Source organism: Diceros bicornis, chromosome 17, assembly GCF_020826845.1.
Source record: "Diceros bicornis minor isolate mBicDic1 chromosome 17, mDicBic1.mat.cur, whole genome shotgun sequence".
NCBI classification, from domain to species: domain Eukaryota; kingdom Metazoa; phylum Chordata; class Mammalia; order Perissodactyla; family Rhinocerotidae; genus Diceros; species Diceros bicornis.
This window is the reverse complement of record NC_080756.1, coordinates 23,600,712-23,617,883: the sequence shown is the minus strand read 5'-3', so window position 1 is coordinate 23,617,883 and position 17,172 is coordinate 23,600,712. Positions and strand designations below refer to the sequence as shown.

Here is a 17,172-nt window from a genome sequence, read left to right as displayed (position 1 = left end):
ATATTTGCTATTCATAATTTTATGATCTATATAGACATTGTATTTCACTGTAAACTTGATACACAGATTTGTTGAAGGATTGTAGGTCTCAATGTAGCCTAGGGATTATTAATAGTATATGAAATTTCTTTGGACAGTATTTATCAAACTTTAGATCTCAAACCAGTAGGGGGGCTGTGAAATCACTTTGGCAGGTCTCTACCAGTAGTTTTTGCTTGTTTTTCTTTTCAATGAAAACATGAATAAAATATATCAGATTCCATCATGTTAGTAAGGGTAAGTATTGTTTCCAGTTATATATGTATATATGTATGTACTAGATCGTAGTGTAAAGTCTGTTTGTCAAAAGTTGTTTAAAAATCAGTGCTTTCGTTTGTCTCTGTTTATTTCTTTCATTCATTTAATTCGACTCTCTTTTTTTTTTTGGTTTATGTCTTAAGTTAATTTGAAATTTTCTTCACTGATGTCAAGTCTATTCTTTATTTTTTTTTTATATTTAATTTTTTTTTTAATTTTTTGTTTATTGCAGTAACATTGGTTTATAACATTATATAAATTTCAGGTGTACATCATTATACTTCTATTTCTGCATAGATTATGTCATGTTCACCACCCAAATACTAATTACAACACATGACCACACACATGTGCCGAATTATCCCTTTCGCCCTCCTCCCTTCCCCCTTCCCCTCTGGTAACCACCAATCCAATCTCTGTCTCTATGTGTTTATTGTTGTTATTATCTACTACTTAATGAAGGAAATCATACAGTATTTGACTTTCTCCCTCTGACTTATTTCACTTTGCATAATACCCTCAATGTCCGTCCATGTTGTCACAAATGGCTGGATTTCATCGTTTCTTATGGCTGAGTAGTATTCCGTTGTGTATATATACCACATCTTCTTTATCCATTCGTCCCTTGATGGGCACTTGGGTTGCTTCCAAGTCTTGGCTATTGTGAATAATGCTGCAATGAACACAGGGGTGCATGTATCTTTACGCACTGGAGTTTTCAAGTTCTTTGGATAAATACCCAACAGTAGAATAGCTGGATCATATGGTAGTTCTATCCTTGATTTTTTGGGGAATCTCCATACTGTTTTCCATAGTGGCTGCACCAGTTTGCACTCCCACTAGCAGTGTATGAGAGTTCCCTTCTCTCCACATCCTCTCCAACACATGTTGTTTCCTGTCTTGTTAATTATAGCCATTTCTTTCTTCTTTTTTTTAGATTTTGTTTTTGTTTTTCCATGGTAAATAGTAGCTGATGGAATAGGTAGTCAGCTAATGTTTGTTGACTAAAAAGTTTGAGAATAGCTCCTTTTGATGAAGTGTTTAGATATTTCAAGAAGAAAAATTTGCTGGAAGAGTTAATGAAGCTAAATGTACTGCACAGTTTCCCATCTTGCTAGCAGGATCAGTGTTATAAAATTTGATGATGTACCCTTTCTTTGTAAGTCTTTTCTAAATAAGACAGACTCAACAAGGCTTCTTAGAGCCATTTTTAAAAGCTGTTTTTAGATACTGCATTGGTAATAAGTTCAGTATGATTCTATCAATATTTATTGAGCATCCTTTAGGAGGGTGCATGTGCTAGGAGCTAGAAATACGAAGATCACTCTCAGCCCTTAGGGAAGCAGATCCAAAAAACAAACAAATTACAGTATAAATAAGCTCTGTAAAAAGATAATTTCATAGTGTTATTGACAGCATAGTGGACAGTTAATGTAATGCTGGATTGGTTAGAAAAGTTTTACTGCAGACATTACTTTTGGGTTGGATCTTGAAGAATGAGTAGGAGTTTGTCATGCAAAAATAATTCCAGTCAGAATAGCAAGTGCAGGGAATTATAGAGGGAGCTAGTGTGCCCAGGGAAGGGGGAAGGTTCCTTTCATGGAATTAAAAGTAACTTTGAGGGGCCAGCCCCGTGGCTTAGTGGTTAAGTGCACGCCTGCCCGGGTTCGGATCCCGGGCGCGCACCGAGGCACCGCTTCTCCGGCCATGCTGAGGCCGCGTCCCACATACAGCAACTAAAAGGATGTGCAACTATGACATACAGCTATCCACTGGGGTTTTGGGGGAAAAAAAGGAGGAGGATTGGCAATAGATGTTAGCTCAGAGCCGGTCTTCCTCAGCAAAAAGAGGAGGATTAGCATGGATGTTAGCTCAGGGCTGATCTTCCTCACACACACACACACACAAAAAAAACGTAACTTTGAGTATACATTTAACCTGTTTTTAGTTCTATGGTATGACCCTACTTTATATGATCTTTTCATATTTGTAATTCTTCTTTTCTGTATATAATATAGATTCTTTTCATTGAACCAGTCACTCTTAGATCACCACATATCAGTAATTGCCCTTTTAATCTACAGGGATGTATCTCTAAAAAATGGGGACCCCACTCTTTAAACATAATCTACACCCTGCAGAAAAATAACATTAATCCCTTCATTATGAGTTCTTCTAATATCCAGTTATTGTTTACATTTCTCTACTTGTCTTTTATTTAGAGTTTGAATTGGAATCCAAGATTCAAGCTTTGCCTCTGGTTGAGAAGTCTTTTAAGTCTCTTAGTCTGTAGATTACCCTTCCATCTCTCTCAATTTTTTTCCTTGCAATTTTTTGTTGATAAAATCAGGTCATTTGTCCTGTAGATCCTCACAATCTGGATTTTGTTGGTGTTGTTTAGCATGTTACTAGGACCCAGTATTTTCTGTAAGTTGGTAGTTAGGACCAGATGTTTGATGAGAATCTGATTTGGTTTTTATGAAGACCATTTTAGAAGTGGCATTGTATACTTCTGTCAGGAGATACGTAATATCTTGTTGCCTCCCTTTTTGTGTTATAAACAGCCATTGAGAATCCTTGCCTATATCCATTATTTCATTAAGGGTTGTAAAATGTAAAAGTTCCTCTTTTATCAACTCTCTGATTTCTCTGAGGAATAGTTAGTTCCTAGAGAAAAGGCTAGATAGATTATTTCTATTATTTACCAATTTTCAGAATAGTAAATTGTTTATTAACATGCCACAAAGGTGACCATTAGGTTTGGTTTTTTGTTTGTTTTTGATTTTAGTATCATTATAAATGAACTTATGAATTTAAGCATATTTTAGGTATTTCAATCTATTGCAGTTAATTTATCCTTCTTGATGTTCAAATTGTCCCATCTTTGGCCAGTGAAGGCCTGTTCAAGTCCATTGATTGTGATCTTAATATAAGTCTTTGGTAGCTTCCTTGCTCTCTGTTACGATAAAATGTTCCAGGCTTATCTTGTACATTTCCTGTCCCATACCAGGAATCAACTATTTCTCCAAGGACGTCTGGTGTCTTTTGATGAGAAATGGTCTTTAGTTTAGGTGCCAGGGGGTACCCATTGCCTTTAAGTTGGTTATCGTTTCTAGGACTTTTCAGTGGACAGACTAGATAAAATGATTTTTATCTCATGTTTTGAAAGACCTTCTCAACTCCTGGATCGTGAAATACCCATTTTGTTGCCTTCCACTACTTTAATATTTTAACTTTTTGATCTATCTGTAATTTAGTTTCATGTATAAAGTAAAGTATGAATCTAGCTTTATTGTTTTCCAAATGGCTAACATATTGGCAAGTTCATTTCCCTTAGGCATTTGAATTGCCACCCTTTAAAATATACCAAATTCCTGTATGCTTTTTCCATTTTTGAATTACTTGTTATTCCACTGGTCTCTGTCCTTATCATACTGTCATTTTAAATTTTAATGTTGGATATAGTAAGTTCCTCCTCCTAATTTTTCTTTTCAGAGTGTTTCTCATTATTTTTTCAATGACTTACCTTGTACCAGGCACTGTGTTAGGTTTTGAAATCAGAGTGATTTATAAATCAGACTTGGAACCTGCACAGATATTTATCCTTTCAAATGAAATTTAGAATGTGTTTTTGTTTTGTTTTGTTTTTTGCTGAAGAAGATTCACTCTGAGCTAACATCTGTGCCGATCTCCTTTTATTTTGTATGTGAGTCGCCGCCACAATGTGGCCACCGACGAGTGGTGTAGGTCTGTGCCTGGGAACCGTACCTGGGCTGCCGAAGCAGAGCATGCCAAACTTAACTACTAGGCCATGGGGCTGGCCCATGGATCTCTTTTTAGAGATCCCAAAAAAAGCTTGTTGGGATTTTCGTTGTAATTGCTTTTAATGAATAGGTATTTTTGTTTGTTTTCTGGTAGTGAACCTTTTTCCAATATTAATTCTTCTCTTACAAGAAAAAGGTATCAGCCCATGGTATTATAGTCTTTTTTTCCCCAGTAGAGCTTGAATATTTTCTTCACCTAAGTTCTGCAACTTTATTAAGTTTATATAGCCAGTTGTAGTTCTTATTTTGTGTTGCTATCATAAATGATCTTAACTTATATTTTTCAACTGGTGGTTTTTTTCTATATTTATACCTCTTATTTTGTCCTCTCATCCAATTATAATATCTGATGTTTCCAGGATTGTTATATAATAGTAGTGACGATATTCATCCTTATATTTTCAAACAAAATTAATAGACTATTTCTTAGAGCAGTTTTAGGTTTATAGAAAATTGAGCAGATAGCGCAGAGTTCCCATATACTCCATCTTCCCTGAGGTTTCCCCTAATATTAACATCTTGTGTTAGTGTGGTACATATGTTATGATTGATGAGTGATATTTATACATTATTATTAACTAAAGTCCATAGTTTCCATTAGGATTCACTCTTTGTGTTATGCAGTTCTGTGGATTTTGACAATGTATAATGTCATTTATCCGTCATTACAGCATCATACAGAATAGTTTCACCACCCTGAAAATCCCCTATGTTTCACCTATTCATCTCTCCTCACTGCCTCCCCTCTCAGCCCTGGCAACTACTAAGTTTTTACTATTTCTATAGTTTTGCCTTTTCCAGAATGTTGTATAGTTGGAATCATATAATATGTAGCCTTTTCAGACTGGCTTCTTTTACTAAGCAGTATATATTTAAGTTTCCTCCATGTCTTTTGTGGCTTGATAGCTCATTTCTTTTTATTGCTAAATAATATTCCATTGTATGGATGTACTAGTTTGTTTATCCATTCAACTATTGAAGGATATTTTGGTTGCTTCTGGTTTTGGGCAATTATAAGTAAAGCTGCAATAAACATTTGTGTGCAGGTTTTTGTATGGACATAATTTTTCAATCATTTGGGCAAATAGCTAGGATTACAATTGTTTGATCACATGGTAAGACTATGTTTAGCACTGTAAGAAATTGCCAAACTGTTTTTCAAAGGGTCTGTACCATTTTGCATTCCCACCAACAATGAATGAAAGTTCCTATTGCTGCACGTCCTCATCAGCATTTGATATTGTCAGTTTTTTAGATTTTAGCCATTCTAATAGATGTGCATCTCTATCTCTTTTGTCTTAATTTGTACTTCCCTAATGACGAAAGAAGTTGAGCATCTTTCCATATGCTTATTTATAATCTGTATATCATCTTTGGTAGGGTGTCTAATAAGATTTTACCCATTTTTGTGGTTGGTTGTTTGCTGAGTTGTTAGTAATCCATTCATTAGATTTTTTCAAATGCTTTTTCTGCGTCTATTGATATGATTATATGATTTTTCTTTAGTCTGTTGGTGTGATGGATAACATCAACGAATTTTTGAGTGTTGAACCAGTCTTGCATACTTGGAATAAATAAATAATTTTTTTTCAGCTTAGCTTAAGATATTTATTCAGTGCTATCACTGTTGGCCTCAGTGGCTCAGCAAAGGGGCAGAGCAGGGTAAGGGCATACAGTGACACAGTGCAGCCTTCATTTTTCGTTGGTATATAGCTCTTTTTATACATTGCTTTGATTTGCTGATATTTTTCTTGAGGATTTTTATGTCTGTGCTTATGAGATACTTGTCTGTAGTTTTTCTGTCTTTGTCTAGTTTTGGTATTGGGGTAATGCTGACCTCATAGAATGAGTTAGAAAGTGTTTGCTCTGCTTCTATATTCTGGTAGAGATTAAAGAGAATTGGTAGCATTTCTTCCTTGAAATGTTTGATAGAATTCACCAGTGAAACCATCTTGACCTGGTGCTTTCTTTTTTGGAAGGTTACTAATCATTTATTCAATTTTTTTAATGGTTATAGGCTTATTCAGATTATCTGTTGCTCCTGTGTGAGTTTTGGCAGATTATGCTTTTAGAGAATTGGTCCATTTCTTATAAGTTACCAAATTTGTGGCATAGAGTTATTCATAATGTTCCTTTATTATCCTTTTAATGTCCGTGGGCTCCATAGCAATGGCCCCTCTTTCATTTCTGCTATTAGTAATTTGTATCTTGTCTGACTTTTTCTTGATTAAGCTGGCTAGAGATTTATCTATTTTATTGATCTTTTCAAAGAAGCAGCTTTTGGTTTTATTTATTTTCTCTATTGATTCCCTGTTTTCATTTAATTGATTTCTGCTCTAATTTATTATTTCTTTTCTTCTGCTTGCTTTGAGTGTATATTGCTCTTTTTTCTCTAGTTTCCTAAAGTGGAGGCTTAGATTGTTGATTTTAGATCTTCTTTTCTAATACATACATATAATGCTATAATTTTCCCTCTACATACTGCTTTAGCTATATCCTATGAATTTTGATAAGTTGTATCTTCATTTTCACTTAGTTCAAAATATTTTAGAAGTGTGAGGTTTAATCTCCAAATATTTTGGGGTATTCCAGCTATCTTTTTGTTAGTGATTTCTAGTTTAATTCTATTGTGATCTGAGAGCATATTTTATATGATTTCTATTCTTTTAAATTTGTTAAGTTGTGTTTTATGTCCCAGAATGTGGTCTGGTGAATGTTCCATGTGAGTGTGAGAAGAATGTATTTTCTGCTGTGGTTAGATGAAGTATTATATAAATGTCAGTTAGATCCAGTTGTTTGATGGTGCTATTCAGTTCAACTGTATCCTTACTGATTTTCTGCCTGTTGGATCTGTCAATTACCGATAGAAGTGTGCTGAAGTCTTCAAGTATAATAGTGGATTTGTCTGTTTCTCCTTGCAGTTCTCAGATTTTGCCTCATATTTTGATGCTTTGTGTTAGGAGTGTATACCTTAAGAATTGTATGTCTTTGTGAAGACTTGACTTTCCTTATCATTATGTAATGTCCTTCTTTACCCCTCAATATTCTTGCTCTGAAGTCTCCTTTGTCTGAAATTAATATAGTTACTGCAGCTTTCTTTTGATTAGTGTCGTATGGTATATCTTTCTCCATCTCTTTACTTTTAATCTACCTGTGTCTTTATATTTAACCACACATAGTTGGGTTTTGTTTCTTTTTATCCACTCTGCCAGTGTCTTTGTCTTTTAATTACTTTATTTAGACCATTCACATTTAAAGTGACTATAGAGGGCCGGCCCCATGGCTTAGCGGTTAAGCGTGTGCGCTCCGCTGCTGGCGGTCCGGGTTCGGATCCCGGGCGCACACCGACGCGCCGCTTCTACGGCCATGCTGAGGCCGCATCCCACGTACAGCGACTGGAAGGATGTGCAGCTATGGCATACAACTATCTACTGGGGCTTTGGGGGAAAAAATAAATAAATAAAAATAATAATAATAAAGTGACTATAGATATAGTTGTATTACTATCTATCATATTTGTAAATATTTTCTATTTTTTATTTCACTTGTTCTTTGTCTTCCCATGTTTTTCTGCTTTTTTGGTTTTAATTGAGTACTTTATATGATTTTATTTTCTCCTCTCAGCATATCAATTACACTTCTTTTAAAATTTTTTATGGTCATCCTAGAGTTTGAAATATATATTTACAGCTAATCTAGTCCACTTTTAAACAACAATATACCACTTCATGAGTAGCACAGGTACTTCGTGACAGAGTATTCTTACTTCTTTCCTAGTGTTCCTTATGCCATTGCTGTCATTCATTTCACTTATCCAAAAGCTATACTCACCAAATACATTGTTGCTATTATTTTGAACAAACATATATCTATTACATCAATTAAGAGTAAGAAAAATAAAATAATTTATTTTACCTCCATTTATTCCTTCTCTAACACCTTTCCTTTCTTTAATTAGATCTGAGTTTCTGACCTCTATCATTTTTCTTCTCTCTGAAGAACTTTTAACATTTCTTGTAAGGCAAGTCTACTGTGCAAATGCCCTCAGTTTTTGTTTGTCTGAGAAAATGTTTATTTCTCCTTCACTTTAGAAGATAATTTTGTGGACACAAAATTCTAGGTTGGTCTGTCTTTTTCTTTCAACACTTTACATATTTCACTGTACTCTTCTTGCTTAGGAGTTTCTCAAGAATCATCCAGTGTAATCTTATCCTTGTTCTTCTAGCAGTAAAGTGCTTTTTCCCTCTAGTTTTTTTCAAGACTTTTTATCTTTGGTTTTTAGCAGTTTGAAAATCTATATGCCTAGGTACATCAGTTCTCTGATGATTTTAAGAAGAGTTGTTAATTCTCAGTGTCTTCAGCTTTTTTCTTGTTCTGAAGATGGGAGTGATAACTTCCAAGCTCTTTAGATGTCTGAGCAGAAACTGAAAGGTCCTCATCCTTATCTTTATTCTTTTTTGTATATTGTCAGCACAATGTTTATTTATAATTTGAAATATATAAATAATGTGATTATATTTTGTCTTTTATTTTTGTTTTAAGAAAGAGGACTTAAAAAATTCCCTGTGATAAAAAATACCTATGGGTCTAGCCTGGTGGTGTAGTGGTTAAGTTCACACCCTCTGCTTTGGTGGCCTGGGGATCGCAGGTTCAGATCCCAGGCGCAGACCTACACACCACTCTTCAAGCCACACTATGGCGTCGTCCCCCTACAAAATAGGGAAAGATTGGCACAGATGTCAGCTCAGGGGCAATCTTTCTCAAGCAAAAAAAACAGGAAGATTGGCAACAGATGTTAGCTCAGGGGCCAATCTTCCTCACTAAAGAAAATCCCTATGAACTACTTTTTTAATTCCATGTAATTGGAGGAAAGGACTCAATTCCTCTGGGTAGCCAAGAATTTACATTCATTGTTTTTAGTACTGTGTGTCTTGGCCACAGTGTTCTCTGAATGAGCAAAGTCAGGATAAAAGGCAAGTTTAAGAGAGGCCAACTTACTTTTTTTTTTTTTGTGAGGAAGATCGGCGCTGAGCTAACATCCATGCTAATCCTCCTCTTTTTGCTGAGGAAGACTGGCTCTGAGCTAATATCTATTGCCAGTCTTCCTCCTTTTTTTCTCCAAAGCGCCAGTAGATAGTTGTATGTCATAGTTGCACATCCTTCTAGTTGCTGTATATGGGACGCAGCCTCAGCATGGCCAGAGAAGCGGTGCCTCGGTGCATGCCCGGGATCCAAACCTGGGACGCCAGTAGCAGAGCGCACACACTTAACCGCTAAGCCACGGGGCCGGCCTGACTTACTTTTAACTATAGGACCTCTGCTTTTTGCTTTATGTGGGGGGTTTTTCAGTCATAATTTAGTTTGAAAAGAGAGTTCTGCTCTAAAAGACATTTGAAAGCCACTTTTGTAGAATATATTGCTCCTCATAGATATCTAATTAATAGCCGCTGCAGAAAAGATGAAAATTATTTCTCTTTGGGAGGAACATAATCTATATTGTGTTTATATTTAGAATTTAATCATTAAAAGTCAAAGCAGGAATTTAAAGGGTCTCAAATTTATTCCAAACAAACATTTCCAGTGTGGAAGTTGTTCTGTCTAGGAACCAGGGACTTTTATTTGTACTAATAAAATTGATATTTCCTGACCACCCAGGAATCTACTCAAGTGATGTTGAGGTTCAGACCACTGGGTTCCTATTGAACCTTATTCAGTTGTGGTTCCTCCTACAGATTCTAACATAAGGTTTATTATGCCAACTATACAAACCTAAATAATATTTTTGTAGCAAGATGAGGTTTGAATAATGGGAAATAACAGAAAACAACAACAACAATCAACCTCACTATATGTTACAAATGAATAAAAACTTATAGGTAGGTAGAATATATATTCTCAATAAAGGTGCTTCTACTTCTTCCAGAAGTATCATCCAAAATTCACAGTAAATCTTTAATTTCTTCTAATAATTGATATTTCAGAAATCGTGTATGAGTTTAAATAAATTTAAAAAATTGAAATATTTACAAAAAACTGGTGGCAGTTTTATATATTTTATTTTAGTGTGAGAAAGTATCTAAAAACTAGTTGAGTATGATATATAAAATTGCCGTCTTGATGATTTGAAAATATTTGGGAAGTAAGATATCCCTAGTGGAAATTTATAATGCATCAATTTCTGGTTAATTCTAGTTAAGTTGACAGTTTAAGTTGAAATTAATCAGTAGTGAGATTGATCAGCAGCTTGAATTACATAGCAGTAAGAGAATAAAATTGAAACTCCTTTTATAGCATCTTTTATCCGAATTTTGTGGTCATAACACCAGAAGATATCTTCAGAGGGTTGATGCTTTGCCCTCTGAAAGTTTTATCACATTAACACAATGTCTGGCACATAAAAGTCTTTTGGTTAATATTTGTTGAGTGAGTTGAATGAAGATTAACTAGCTTGATTCTGTAGTAAACAGTTCTTTGCTCACCTAGCTGGTTGGCATCTTGCCTTTTCAACTGTCAAGGTAACAGTCCATCATCTTGCTGTTTTTATGTTTATAAAAGATTTTATGTAGGGGCCGGCCCTGTGGCGTAGTGGTTAAGTGCGCACGCTCCGCTGCTGGCGGCCCGGGTTTGGATCCCAGTCGCACACTGACGCACCGCTTTTCAAGCCATGCTGTGGCGGCGTCCCATATGAAGTGGAGGAAGATGGGCACGGATGTTAGCCTAGGGCCAGTCTTCCTCAGCAAAAAAAAAAAAAAAAAAAAGAGGAGGATTGGCATGGATGTTAGCTCAGGGCTGATCTTCTTCACCAAAAAATAATAATAATAATAAAATAAATAAATAAATAAAAGATTTTATGTAAAAGCTCGAATCACTGGGTATTTTGCTAATATTATTATACTTAAAATTTGAACTAATAAGCCTTTATAAATGTGAGATTAATTTCATATAATAATATTTTTGGTAGCACTAGTTTGAGAAGTATGTAAGTTGAGGCTTAACTATTGATCTGGCATTAATGAAAAAAAATATTATTAGGAAAAGCCCTAATTTCTTCCACGTTTGATGGCAGAGTTTTTTTTACCTTACTTCATTCTTCCAAACACTGGATACCAAAGAATATTTAAAGATGGTACCTAAAACCAAAAAGTTGTATACCATGAGATAAATTTGCCAAATTGTGTTGAAATCCTTTTCGGTGTTATTTAAAATATTTGGGAAAAGAATTTCCTAGGGTGAGAATCTAGGCTGTAGTATACTAATAAACTTTATTTATTCCATGGAAACTATGCACAGAATAAGGAGAATTATGTACCAATGCTAATCTCTTAAACCCAGTATGCTTTCAGAATTTGCCAGCTTCTAAAAAAAAGGAAAAAATTATAGCATCATAGAGACTGTGTATAAATGTGTACCTCAGTTTTTACTTGGTAATAAGTTTATGCATATTATCCAAGTAAACAATCATGTATTATAGTATAGTAGGAAAAAATCAGGTCTTTTGTGTTAGACATATCTGGTTTCAAATCCCAGCTCTTGCCATGTAGTTCTGTGGCTCTGGAAAGTTACAGAAAGCTTGTTTCCTGAGCAGTAATGCGGGGATAATTTTACCTTTTTCAAAGAGCCATCATAGAAATCAAATAAGATGATGTTTGTGAATATGCCGGATACATAGTAAGTACGGAGCAAACAGAAGTTCAGGTAGGGGAGGTGCTTTATGCCGTGAGCAGCTTTGTCAAGAACAGTGTGAGGTGATACACTGCCGTATCTTTCAAGGAGTCTGAGTGAGTATCCAAAGTTTCCAATGCATTTGTATGCTTTATCTATCTCATTAAAAACACACAAATACACACATCACCACTCATTTTGATCTTCAAGCTTATGTTTAGTTTATTATTTTAACGTTATTGTAAGGCCTACATTGTGCAAATCCACATTCATACTACTTTGCAAATGTGAACTGTTATTTCAGCCCCATATTCAGATTTTAGAGGAGAGTACACATTTTAAAAGCATATTTAAACTAGGTCCCTTAGAGTACATTTTCTATTCTGCTGTGTGAAATATGTGACTGCTTCACAGACCAGTAGGTTAGTAGGAGTTGGTGCTGGAGGATCAAAGAGGAAATACAGAAATCGTTTCCTCTATTAATTATAATTAATAATACTAATATTAATATTGTCAATATTATTAATTATTAGAAGGAAAGGAGGTTGAGCCAAAGATAGTTAGTTTTGGCTGTCCTCAATCAGAACACCCTTCTTATGTTTTTAGATATTTCACATAGCTTGAGTCTTACTAGGAGACAAGATAGCTCTCTCTCTGTAAAAGCCACAACGAAAATGGCCCAATACTTGCTTCCTCCCCCGTTGCCTTTGGCAGCTAAGCCAATCAATCAGTTAGACCTACCTGTGAGTTTGAATCTGGACTGACTGTGACAAAGAAGCTGAGAGCAGAGAATTCATTCCTGTAGCAACAGTAACATTTAGTTTCCCAGAACACCAGGACTGATTTTGGGCTGACCAGCTTGCATTTGTAATTTTTAGTCCTGTATTAAGGCAATAAATTAATTTCTTTTTAATAGTAAAGTTAATTGTCTTTTCTTCCATTTTGAACTTTTACAGCTGGATATAATAAAATTGAGTTAGTCTCCCAGCAAGATTGTTGATTTGGGCTTTTTCCCTGCAAATTTTAGCAACTTGTTACTAAATCTCATTTAAATATAAAATAATGCATACCCTTGATATTTCTTTTACCATAGAATATTATCTGTGTAAAACAATTAGATGTCAAGAGTTGAGGCAAAAGTTAATTGTTCTACAGCTAATAATATGGCTTTTTTTAAACTAAAATATGTTTGCCGTGTAGATTTTTTGATATATAGTGTTATTATTTATGTGCATTTATTAACATTTAAATGCACAGCTTTTAAACTAAAATGTTCCTGCAAAAGATATATATATCCCATGTGTTTTAAGTCAAATTAAATTTTTTTGCAACAGGAGGGCTATTAAGAGGGATGAGAAATACTTTTTGGTCATTAAAGAGAAATAGCCTGCCAAGAACTTGAGCAACTAAGAAAACTTTAGATGAAACTATCTGAACTAAAGTGCTATTTTCAGCCCGGTTATTTATGTTTTAAAAACAAAGGAAACAATCTTAGCTTTATAGCCACCGATGTTTGGTTTTAAATTGTTCTTTTGAATATGCTGAATTATTATAGTATCATAATATGTACTGTGTGTTATTAATATATATGACCTCCTGTATAGATTGCAGGCTTTTAAAAAAGAAAATCTTAAGGTAGTAGAAAAAGTATGCTTTATTTACTTCACTTGTTTATGTGTATATGATGCCTAAGAAATTGTTTGATGGTAGGAAAAGTGATAGTAATAATTATAGTATAAATTACACCAATAAAGTAATGGTTGTTGGCTTTATTTTAGTTCAGGTAGAAAGTGTTTTAGCCTTAAGTGGCTGCCTAGGGTAGCTGGAAGCAGGAAAATTGTACCTGGTAGCCTTATGTGAGTAATTTGTTTGGTTGAATCAAACAGCTTTTCATCTGGATAAAAGAAAAAAGAGTTTGGCTGAAGGGGATTTGAATGAAAGAATGAAAGCTAATCCTGGGCTTTAGCTGCAATTATTTAAGGACTGAGTGGGGGACTAGGCATCATAAATTATATTGATGATGTAATTGAAAATAATGTGTCTCTTCGAAAGATGGCCAATGACTGAGAAAAAAGTGTCAGATATAGTTACTGCAATAAATGTATTAAACATTAAATTTTTCATTGCTTTCCCAGATATTATAAATCTAGTTCCTATCTTTTGAGAAAGTAACAGGATCAAAGAAAAAGTGTTGTCTGTTGTTTTTAGTTGGAATAGCATATATATTGTTACACTTAAGTATACTATTCACTAGAAAGGAAAAGATAGAAGATGCAAAAGAGGGGATAGTTTATGAAGGATCACAGTAGAATTCAGTATGTAAGTGGAGTTAACCCTGGAAATAGTGGCTACTATGGCTAAGGTCCAAGGGAAGGAGAGGATGAGTAATGACAGAAGATTTAATACAGAGAGAAAGGAAGTTAAGGAAGCTCAGAAAGAGTAAACTTAAGTTCTTTCAGTAATAAGGCTTTTTTTTTTTTCAGAGACATGAAAGTAAGACATTGTTCCTAAATTCGCAAACTTACACTAATGCAGAGGAAAGTAAGCTCTAAAATAATAAGATGGAAGTTCAGTGTTTAACAAAAGGTGAAAAAAGTTCGGAGCAGTTTCTGTGGGGAGTGTTTTCAGGAGCAAAAATTAATAAGTTGTGAGTGATGGTGAAAGTCACTTGATAATAGGGAGCATTAACTTGGAGATGAACTAAAACTTTATTGAGCAAGGGCTGGCGGTTTTAGAACAGTTGTGGAAATGGTCTCAGGGCAGATGATTAGTAAGATGGGCAGGGTGAAAAGACAAGAGGTTACTAGTACCACTGCTACGACTGCTACTACTGCCAGTAAGGATGCTGATGATAATAGCTCTCATTTATCCTTGGCCTACTCTTTGCCAAATAATTTTACACGTGTCATCAAATTTAAGCCTCACAGCCACCTTGAAAGCTAGATTACCAGTAAGTAAAATAAGTTTCAGAGAAGTGGTATTTGCCTAGTGCTTCCACCTGTGATTGTGCACATCAGGGAGGACACCATCCACATTGTACATGTCAGAAATTGTATATTTATTACAACAGTTTTTCAGCAGATAGCAGTAAAGTATCTTAAGGCAGAGCATTCTTTTAATTTGTACAAAGGCACCATATAGCCATACTGTGGCAGCAATACCTGAAATGTTATCAGTAACAGTCCCTGTTTTGTTTAAAAACATGTGCACAGAGAGAGAAGGCTTAAAGGAAATATACCAAATGTTAGCATTGTGGGTAATTGAATCACAGGGAATTTTTATTTTTATTTGGATATTCTTTTGAGTTTTCCTGATTTCTTTAAATGAACATGTTGTTTATTTGAGGGGTGGGGGATAGGTTATTGATGGAAAGGCAGTAGTAAGGAAAATTGTTTCAGACACACTAGTAAGCAATAGTGGCATCCCGCCTCATCTCTCATTCTTTTCCCACCCCATCCCAGAAAAATCCATAATATTCTGAGAACTCAGTATCTGGTTTTCATTGAAATTACATTTAAATGTTTTAAATCCAAGTACACCATTTAGTGGATTTGGAAACCTTAACTTCTTTCCACCCTCAGAGGATCATTGCAACCAGCTTCATTCATTATATAAGAACTTCATCTTGTACCACAATCAATGAATGGTTTCTATGACTTGAGTAGTTAGATAAATAGAGAGGAAATAGACTTAGGATGAGGGGAAAGGTAGTAGGTAAGGGGGAAATAATAGACTCTGTGTGGGGCAGGTAAAGTGATGAGCACTTAAAAATCCGTGTTGTCTTAAAACCATACACACACACAATTGGGTATATTTAATATTTAAAATTGATTTAAAGAAGCACTAACTTTGTCCTTTTTTCTGATGACTGGTAATTCATCAATTTTGTCTATTGTAAATACGCTTGATTTAATGTATTGCAAAATAGTTTAGAAATAGATATCATTTTGACATTTGTATTTTGGTGTGTGTGTGTGTGTGTCTGTGTGTGTTTGCAAACAGCTTTGCCTTTCAATTAATAATTAAATAATATTTAGGTTAAAATCTTAAAAACACAATAAGAAATGCCTCCTTGTGACAGTTATTAGTCTGTGTAACAGAGCTCCAGTCATATTTATTTCATATTAATGAAATACCATTGTGAGTGCTGAAAATTAAAAAGAAATTCCCAAACTAAAAATGTACTTACTGATTTTAGTTTCACAATAAACTTTTTTTTTAAATTACATTCCCGTGGCTTATTTATTTTATAACTGGAGATTTGTACCTTTTGACTACCTTCACCCATTTTACCTAGCCCCTTATCCCCTACCTCTGGCAACCATCAACCTGTTCTCTTTAGCTATGAGTTCAGCTCTTTTTTTTTTTCAAGATTGCACATATAAGTGAAGTCATACGGTATTTGTCTTTGCCTGACTTGTGTCACTTAGGGTAATGTCCTCAAGGTCATTTCTGGGCTCTTTATTCTGTTCCACTGATCCATGTGTCTGGTTTTATGCCAATACCATACTGTTTTGGTTACTATAGCTTTGTAATATAGTTTGAAATCAGGGAGCATGATGCCTCCAGCTTCTTCTTTCTCAAGATTGCTTTGGCTCCTTGGGGGCTTTTGTGCTTCCATACAAATTTTAGGATTCTGTTTCTCTGAAAAATGCCGTTGGAATTTTGATAGGGATTGCATTAAATCTGGAAATTGCTCTGGAAATTGCTCTGGATAGTATGAACTTTTAACAATATTAGTTCTTCCAATCCGTGATAGTTTCACAATAAACTTCTGGTAGGTATTTATATAGATGAATATGAATTGTAAGAAATATGTAATCCGTAATGATTTTTGACACTGTCTTTTATAATTAAATATTCAGTTAATTCTTTTGATTAAAATTCATGTTAAAATATCAATCATTTTCTGAAGGAGTGTTAATTTGAAATATTGTATATATACTGCACATCAGAAATTGGTTCAAATATAGACGTTTATATGACATGCATAAAAATTCAAATCCTCAGAGAGCTCTGCCATAAACTTTAAAGATAGTGATTGTACAAATATTTGAGTTACTAATTAGTAATTGAAGTTTTTTAATGTGTTCTTTGCTGTCTAGATTCCAGTATTCTCTCTAGTTGCCGTATATTCTAATTATTAAGGGAGAGTAGGATCTGACTTTCTTCGGATGTGTGTCCTTGGCCACTTACCCACTCAGACATTTGTATTGTTAGGCCCCAGGGTATGTGAGTGAGTAGGGTATGATGTTGGAGAAATGAGAGACGTGACTTCTTTTTTTTTTCTTTTTTTTTTTTTTTTTGTGAGGGGATCAGCCCTGTGCTAACATCCGCCAATCCTCCTCTTTTTTTGCCGAGGAAGACGGCCCTGGGCTAACATCCGTGC

At 34.7% G+C, this 17,172-nt stretch overlaps 1 protein-coding gene across 1 annotated transcript in view; it reads left to right on the top strand.

Moving 5' to 3' along the window:
- Window positions 1-17,172, top strand: part of ARID2 (AT-rich interaction domain 2) — a 156,074-nt gene that overhangs the window by 123,067 nt on the left and 15,835 nt on the right. The window lies entirely within an intron of this gene.